Source organism: Mustela nigripes, chromosome 1 (genome assembly GCF_022355385.1).
Source record: "Mustela nigripes isolate SB6536 chromosome 1, MUSNIG.SB6536, whole genome shotgun sequence".
In the NCBI taxonomy this organism is placed as follows: Eukaryota; Metazoa; Chordata; class Mammalia; order Carnivora; family Mustelidae; genus Mustela; species Mustela nigripes.
The window spans coordinates 263881097-263890365 of NC_081557.1; positions in this window are offsets into that span (position 1 = coordinate 263881097).

Consider the following 9269-nt stretch of genomic DNA (forward strand, 5'->3'; position numbering starts at 1 on the left):
TCATATACCATTTGATTTGAGGGATACTCACTCCTAGAAGAAGATCTTTTGAAAATCCAGTAATTGTAAATAATTCTAGAGAGTTCTAGAATCTTTTATCTCCAGAGCGAAGATAAAAGGGATAACCAGTTACAAATACATTCTCTATTAATGTAAGGAGCAGGACTGTCCAAGAATGTGTGTTCACCTGGGGTCAGCAGGGACCCCCCCCCCCCAAATTCCCTCATTCTCTCAGCAGAGACCCTGCCCATGGGACTGGCACCTTCCTTCCACTTTCCTCTTCTCCTCACGGGAGACTGCATACCCCACAGGCTGGAAGGTGCCCAGGTACAGGGCAGCTGGCATTCCTGATCAACCCCTATTAAGAGAAAAAGCCCTGGAGAGGTTTTTGACCTTGGGGTTGTGAGTTCAAGCCCCATTTGGGGTGTAGAGATTACTTAAGAATAAAATCTTTTGAAAGAGAAAGACAAAACTCTAAATCTAGAATGCCTGTCACCACGCAGTGTGTTTACTGGTTAAAAACAAGGCCACTGTCTCACACTTGTTCTAGAGAAAGGGAGATTTATTCTGGGGGGGGGGGGGGCGGGGTAGGGGTAGGGGAAGAATGGGTGGTGGGGGAAAGCTTCCTCCTCTAGAACAGAACCTGCACACTGTCCTGCAGCCTTGACCCTAGTGTTGTGAGTTCTCTTTTTCACAGGTAAAACCTATTCTTTAACTTCTGCCGGGTGATATAATGGAATTAGGTACAAAGTCTTTTAATAATGGCGATGACCTTGATGGAACTCATATCTGTGTGTAAAACCCAAAAAAGAAATGGCACATTTAAGAATGAGGGTCCGGGCTTCCTCGGTGGGTGGGTGGCTCAGTGGTTAAGCATCTGGCTGGTGATTTTTGGCTCAGGTCATAATCTCAGCATTGTGGGATCAAGGTCCCCACTGAGCCCCACTTCAGCCTCCACTGGGGTTGGTCTCTCTCTCTCCCTCCGCCCCTCCCTCCCCATCTCTCTCTTTCTAATAAAAAGTAAATGAAAATAAATAAAAAATAAGAATGACGATCCTTGGGAACGCCTGGGTGGCTCAGTTGGTTAAGAGTTTGCCTTCAGCTCAGGTCATGATCCCAGAGTCCAGGATTGAGCCCTGCATCAGGATCCCTACTCAGCGGGGAGCCTGCTTCTCTCTCTCCCTACCACTCCCCCTGTTTGTGCTCTCTCTCTCTGACAAATAAATAAAATCTTAAAAAAAAAAATAAGTAATAACCCCAAACCCCAGAAAAACAAGTGTTGGTGAGGATCTGGAGAAAAGGGAACCCTTGTGCACTGTCGGTGGGAATGTAAATTGGTGCAGCCAGTGTGGAAAACAGTATGGAAACTCCTCAAAAAATTAAAAAAATAAAAAAGAATTATTGTATGGTCCAGATTCCCATTCAAAAGAATTGAAATTAGGGTCTCAAAGAGATACACGCAGTCCCATGTTCATTGCAGCATTACTCACAATAGCCAAGACACGGAAGCAACGGAAATATCCATCAATGCCTGAATGGATAGAGAAATGTGTTATATTCTCACAATGAATATTATGTTATTCAGCTTTAAGAAAGAAAAAAAATCCTGACATTTGAGACAACGTGGGTGGACCTGGAAGGTATTACGCTAAATGAAATACACTGGTCACGGAAGGACAAATACTCCGTGGTACCCCTCATATGAGGAACCTAAAATCGTCAACTCACAGAAGCAAAGAGTAGAATGGGGGTTTCTGGGAGCTGCGGACCGCGGGCAACAGGGGAGGTATCAGTCAACGGCTGCGAAGTTTCACTTAGGCAAGGTGAGTAAGTAGTAGAGATGGAGGGTATAGGTAACAATATAGCATCTTTAAAATTTTGCTACAAGCATAGATCCTATGTTAAGTATTCTTTTTTTTTTAAAAAGATTTTATTGATTTATTTTATTATTTATTTGTCAGAGAGAGGGAGAGAGCACAGGCAGGCAGAGTGGCAGGCAGAGGCAGAGGGAGAAGCAGGCTCCCCGCTGAGCAAGGACCCAGATGAGGAACTTGATCCCTTGATGCTGGGATCATGATCTGAACTGAAGGCAGCCGCTTAACCAACTGAGCCACCCTGGTGTCCCTCATGCTAAGTATTCTACCCTTCCTCCCTCTCCCTCTCTCTCACCAGATAATAATAATAAGAGGGGGTAAGAAAACTGTGGGGGAATACGGATATGTTTATGGCATGTGGTGCCAGAACAGATCATGGTGACTGTGGGAATATGCTTCTCTCCAAACCCCTCAAGTTGTAAATATTACATAGATAGAGCTTTTTAGTGTCAATCATACCTCAATAAGATGGTTTTTATTTTATTTTATTTTTATTTAATTTTATTTCTTTTAAAAATTTCCTTTATTTATTTGAGAGAAGGAGCGTGTGCACAAGCAGTGCAATGGGCAGACCCCCCACTGACTGTGGAGCCTGACACGGGGCTCAGCCACTAGACCCTGCTATTGTGACCTGACTCAAAGTCAGATGCTTAACCGACGGAACCACTCAGGTGTCCTTAAAGCGGGTTTTAAATAAGTGAGGGCTCCAGCCAAATATAATGTCAGAGTTTTACGTAGAAATTCCAGAGGCTGAGCAGGCCCAATACTTTGCCTAAAATAAAATCTTACTATTTGATGGTGCAAAATATCACTTTTTAAATTGAACCTCCTGGGGGGCCCGGGGGGCTCAGTGGGTTAAGCGTCTGCCTTTGGCTCAGGTCATGGTCCCGGGGTCCTGGGATCGAGCCCCGCATTGGTCTCCCTGCTCAGCGGGGAGTCTGTTCTCTCTCTCCCTCTGCTGCTTCCTCCCTCCCCCGCTAATGCCTGCTCTTTCTCTGTCAAATAAATAAATAAAATCTTTTTTAAAAAATGGAGTCTCCTGTCCTTCTGAACAGCATCTACCCTGTAGCCCTGCAGGGATCGTCTCTCTAATCACGGTTTTTTCCTCCCCACCCTCTGCCCCTAACCCCAATGTTGTCTTGTTGGGGCCTCTCAGGTCCTATGTAATCACCAGATTCTCTAGGGGGTCTACAACATAAACCTGTGCTTTTCTGGCTAATTTTGGAAGCCTCCTGCATTCTCCATTTACTTGGGGTGCCTGGCCGGCTCAGTCGGCAGGGTCTGCACAGCCCCAGACACATGAGGCTTCCTTGTCCCAGGGGTTTGCAAGAGCCCCCCAGCTCAGGTGTCTTCTATCAGTAACTCCCTCCTAAGAAGGAGACACAGCTTCTGACAAAAATAACTCGTGGGTAATTTCAGTAGGATTTTAAAGCAATATGACAATGATGGTGACCACAAATATGCTGGGCAAAGGTAAAGCCCTTGCTAAGAAATGACACACGTCCTTTAAGTGGGCCGTGAGTTCTGTAATAAAGGAGAGACAATGACAGAAACCTAGATAATTCTCATTGATGACGTAACAACTCTAATAAATGACCTTACCAATATCTTTTCCCTTCTTCCAGAGAGTTCTCAAATTTTAATGAAGGTTTATTAAATTTGCGCCAAAGAACACTGTAAAAGTGATATGTCTTATTTGCCATCTATGGTAATTGAGAAAAAGAAGGGAAAACTTGGATGCCAACAGTATCAGACACGTGAACTTAGGACAAGAGTGAGACGAACTCCTTACTATATGTCCTGAAGTTTGCCCTCCTGGAAGTTGAAAGCAGGTGTCATGCAGAAGAAGGTAGGGAACTTTCTACTTGTGTGCCTTACTCCTGATACTGTATAAGAATGGAAAAACCAAGGCACAGAGAGACTCAACCATGAGATTACCTCTGCAGTGCTTAGAGGAGTTCCCAGAACGTACCAGGTTCAAATATTTGTTGAAAGCTAAATGTCAAGACTTTGAGTAAGGTGGGAGGAATTTAGGGGTGCTGGTTAAGGGAGGAGAAAGCTTTTTTGTCATGGTCATCTCTGTACCTGATGTCAGTGTTCGAGGACACTTTCTATCCGGCTGTCCTCATCCAATGTGCTTTCAATAAGCAATCCCGTACAGAGAGCCCTCGGGTAGAGTCAACTATTGCCCAGACTCATCAGACCACGTTGAGAGAACTTAAAGTTTAAAAGATTATTTATTTATTTATTTATTTGACAGACAGAGATCACAAGTAGGCAGAGAGGCAGGCAGAGAGAGAAGGGGAAGCAGGCTCCACGCTGAGCAGAAAGCCCGATGTGGGGCTCGATCCCAGGACCCTGAGATCATGACCTGAGCCAAAGGCAGAGGCTTTAACCCACTGAGCCACCCAGGCGCCCCGAGAGTGTTCCTATTTGATGACATTGCGAGAGACAGAGAGAAGGAGGCAGAGTGGCAAGGGGCAGGTTGGGAAAGAGATTGATTGATTTGAGGAAAGAAGTTCTATTTTCAAAACTGCAAATCTGTCACATCAGTTTTAATAGTTTTAGTTTTCAGGGTGTCCGTATGGTTCAGTCAGTGAAGCATCTGCCTTCGGCTCAAATCAAGATCTTGGGATCCTGGGATCCAGCCCCGCATTGGACTCTCTGCTCAGCAGTGAGTCAGCTTCTCTCTCTGCTTCTGAGATCTCTCTTGTTTTTGCACTCTCTCTCAAATAAATAAATAAATAAATAAATAAAATCTTTAAAAAATAGTCCGAGTTTTCCGTGGACTGACCATACCTCATGTCTTCTCAGGGATCTGCTTTCTCTCCCCATGCTCAAAATTCCTGAAATGCTTTTGAGAGGATGGGTAACACGTATGTGGTCCACTCCACCAAAAGATGCATTGCCTGAGCACAGTTTAGGCATCTCTGAATTGGATTTTGTTTTCTCAGGAATCGGCAATATGGGTAAGTTTCTGGTGTAAAAATGCTCAGGACAATTAAAGAGATGATTTTATTTCAATTACTGCAAGGGGCAAAATGCACTCTCGTCAGGGAGGCATGAATGTCTCAAAGGAAAAAAGAGGGTCTGGGGTTTTGTCAAGGCAGGTAAAGGAGATCCTGAGGGAAGGTGAGGACAGGTCCTCCCTCTGCTGGGCAAGGGGTCCTTTGAGGTTAGCTGGAGCACAGGAAGGTCGGAGGTACCTCAGCTGCTTTCTGGGGGCAGAGGGCTCAGGTGAAGTTCAATGTTGTCGGTGTACCCTGAAGCCCACTCCTGTTCGAATCCTGCTTCCCTTATTCAGTACCCGGATGTCCTTAGGCCAATTATTTAACCTCTGTGTGCCTCAGTTTCTTCTTACTTCAGTGGGTTAAGCCTCTTATTACCCACGTCATAAACAGGACTTACCTCACGGAGCTGTTTCCAGGATGAAATGAGATGAAGTGTGTGATGTGCCACAGGAGATGCTCCGTAAATGTTGTTACCGTTCTGAAGTGTCCCGTGTGGAACGGGAGTTAGGTGTCCGAGGAGCGACAACACTTGCTAGCGCTCTTGTAACCGACTTTACAGCAGGCGAGGAGTCCCACTCAGATAAGACAAGTCGTTTTTATGCCTCCCTAAAAAGCTGATAAGCAGAAGTGCTTAATATACACAAAATGAAATAGCTCAGAATATTTCTTTTAAAATATTAAATTATAAATTCAGTTTAAAATCTTTATGTGTATATATACATACATATATGTCATATATATATATAAATATATGTAGGTTTCATTTATATAGAATGGACCACTGGGATTTGTTTAAATGAATAGTTTTAAATGATGTCTCATCATTATTTCATTTGGGCGGGTGTTAGTCTTTCTTTAAAATTGTCTTGTGGCTGATTTAAATAGTAAAATTAAAGTTAATTTCATTTTAAGGAAATAGCTTCTTTGTTTCTATCTATCTTTCTTTCTTTTTCTTTCTACCGGCGTATTTAATAAATAGTCTACCTTTCAGTATTAGGTCTTAACACTTGCATGGGTTTGTGGAAAGCAAATTCATGACCTTGAAGTAGTAGCAGGTCTCAGAGTGATAACCGGAGACTTGTCAGCAGATTGTCCTGTCTTCACTGTCACTGCGGTAATGGCAATGAGGTAATGTCAGTGTCAGTGAGGTCATGGGACAAGACGAGCGCATCCCATTACTGGAGTTCCTGAAATGACCTGCACGTTCTTTCATAGTCAGCTGTGCTAAACAGGTTTTCTTTTTTCTGAAAGAGCATGCAAGAAGTTATCCCGGTGCCCTATTTTGAATGGTATTTTCTGCTTGCTTTTCTTTTCTTTTATTGTTTAATTTAATTTTATTTTTTCAGTGTTCCAAATTGTTTTCATTTTCTTTTTTTTTAATTAAAATTTTATTATTATTATTTATTTGACAGAGAGATCACAAGGAGGCAGAGAGGCAGGCAGAGAGAGAGAGAGGAGGAAGCAGGCTCCTTGCTGAGCAGAGAGCCCGCTGCGGGGCTCGATCCCAGGACCCTGAGACCATGACCTGAGCCAAAGGCAGAGGCTTAACCCACTGAGCCACCCAGGTGTCCCCCACTGTTTTCATTTTCAACACGGATAGGATCTGCTGCTCTTCCTAAAAGAAGCCGTTCCCATTGCGAAAATATTCTTCTACTGATGCCCTGGAAAGTCCGCCTCGGGTGGTGGACCAGGTGACTCCAGGCCTGTAGAGGCTGTGCCGGGGCTTCCGCAGGAACAGACCAGGGCTCCGTGTGGAAGCAGTCTCGGGGGCTTGCATCCGACGTGCCTCTCCTCGCTTTCACCTACAGATTTGCCCTCCGTTTGTTGAAGTAGAGTCATCTCTGTGAGCCTACTACCTCGTGTCTGCTAGAAAGGCGGATTTCCTGAGCCAAGAACGAAGTCCCCTTCATTCAAAACCGCCTCCTGAGCTTTCTTGACCGAAGAGCCCGCGTGGATGCAGGTGAAGATCCGGGGACCCGCGAGCCTGGACCGCTCGGAGCCTGAAGGCCAGCCTTGCGGTTGGTGCAAAAGCTGAAGGTGACTGTCCCCCGCTGTGCTGGGACTTCTGTAAAGGCGCTGCTCCTGTCATAGAGTTTTTTGTTTTGTTGTTGTTTTAAGGTTTTATTTATTTATTTATTTATTGAGAGAGACAGAGAGAGAGAGAGAGCGCGAGCATGGGAGGGGAGAGGGTCAGAGGGAGGAGCAGGCTCCCCCCTGAGCAGGGAGCCCGATGCGGGACTCGATCCCGGGACTCTGGGATCTTGACCTGAGCCGAAGGCAGTCACTTAACCCACCGAGCCACCCAGGTGCGCCTCAGAAATACTTTTTAAAATGAAATTTCAAACTATTTGTTCTTGACAAACTTCAGGTGGACATTAGGAGGAGGGAAGCCTCTGTCATAGGCCAGGGACAGCAGTGGGCACTTCCTGTTTTCCTTCCTTTACAGGAAGCCTGTGAGGAGGGATTATATCCTCATATTATGCTTGAAAAATAACTTGTCGGAGATCCTGAAGCTAGGGACTGGACACACCAGATGCGGATTCCCAGTTAAGGGCTCAAGAGAGATTGTCACCAACCGAGAGGAGCGAGACTGGTTTGGGTGCTCTTACTACCTACGCATCACCATGTCCTGCGTCAGCAAAGCTGGCCTGGGTATGCTAAGAAGCACAGATCCCTAACACATCCACTCGCTCTACTTAGTTTCTCCATCTCCGAAATCCTCTGAATCCTCTTTCCTGGGAGCTTACATACCTGCTAAGCACTGTTTTCAAGCATTTCTCATCTGATAACTCACTTCATCTTCACAAAACCCAACGAGGTAAGCGCTATCACTGGTCTCATTTTCACAGACGAGGACACTGAGGCACGGAGAGGTTAGGTCACTTTCCTGAGTTTGCACAGCTCATGCGTACTAGAGCCAGGATTCAAATCTAGGCAGCCCAGCACCGACATTCATGTGCTTAACACTGTAGGCTCAGACACCACAACAAAATGGGCTTGGATGTTGTGCGTATATGAAGTGGTTTGGAGAGATTAAAGAATGTTTTAATTAATTGTCCCAAACCAGAAGAAACCTGTCAGGCTGGCTATTTAGGCTTAAGTCACTTTATAGTTATCACAGGAATTTTAAAGGAAAAATAATGAAGACAGTAAAGGACTTGCCCCAGTGTAAGCACAATTATCTAGGTTCCCTGTAGTTATTAAGGTATCTTAAGGCCTTGTCCAAGTCTGGAACTTTGTCATGTATTTATTTCAGGTAATGAGATGAGTAAAGGTGATGTGGAAAACACAGGTTAGAAACTGCCCTGGCCTGGAAGGGTCACGTTCAAGTAAAAGTTGGCTTGACTTGGTATGAATAATGGCAAAGGTATGTATGAGCCAGAGTGAATTTTAGGTGTCTGCCTGTCCCAGTGCTGTTCCAAAGATTGTCAGTATGGCAGAAAGTAAAGTCCAGCTACCCTGTGGACGTACCCAGGAGTCTGGCCCCATGGATGAGTCTGGGATCGAGCCCCACATCAGGCTCCTGGCTCAGCCAGGAGTCTGAGTCTCTCTCTGCCTCTGCCCCTCACCCCACCCTCGTGCTCTCTCTTTCTCTCTCTCTCTCAAATAAACTCAATCTTTTAAAAAAAATGACTACTAGAAAATTTTAAATTACATATATGGCTCACATAGGTGACTTGCATTATATGTCTATTAGAAAGCATAGATTTCTGTACCACACCCGGACCACAGCCACATGATGTAAAATATTAGCAGGTCTGTTTTCCTTAAGAAGAAACTGAGGTATAGAGACTGCGAGGGACTCTCCCACATTATTAATGGCGGGGCTGTGACTCAAACCCAGGTTGGTCACCCAGGTTAGCCACTATATTATATTGACTGTTTAGCTTGGTTTATGAGTCAACTTTTTTCTGGGTGACTCAGTGTAGAGCTCTGGGTTATGATGGGATTCCCCCACTAATTGGTTGCATGAGTTTGAGTGATTGTCTCGATCTCATGTCATTAGACATTAGCTTAATAAGTCTAATGAGTCGATAATGGATTACTGTTTTATTTGAATTGCTTCTTTGGCTTCACAAACTGTGAAAACAAAATTCAGTTCAACCTAACAAATATTTTTTTGGCATCATTCTGTACAAATGGAGAAAAGCCCAAATAAACACCATCAAATATGTTAATTGCTGAGAGGGAGTTAATTATGTTTGGAGCAGCCTCAGAATTAATGAGCAAAACACACTTTAAAGTCTCTATTTGTAAAGAGAAGAGCAAAGCTCATTCGAAGCTTAATGAAAAACAGATATAATGTGGTTTTCAACTGATATTGATGATGTAGGGGGCTCTGGAGATGGTCATTATTTCAAGTACTCCTACAACCTTTTATGCA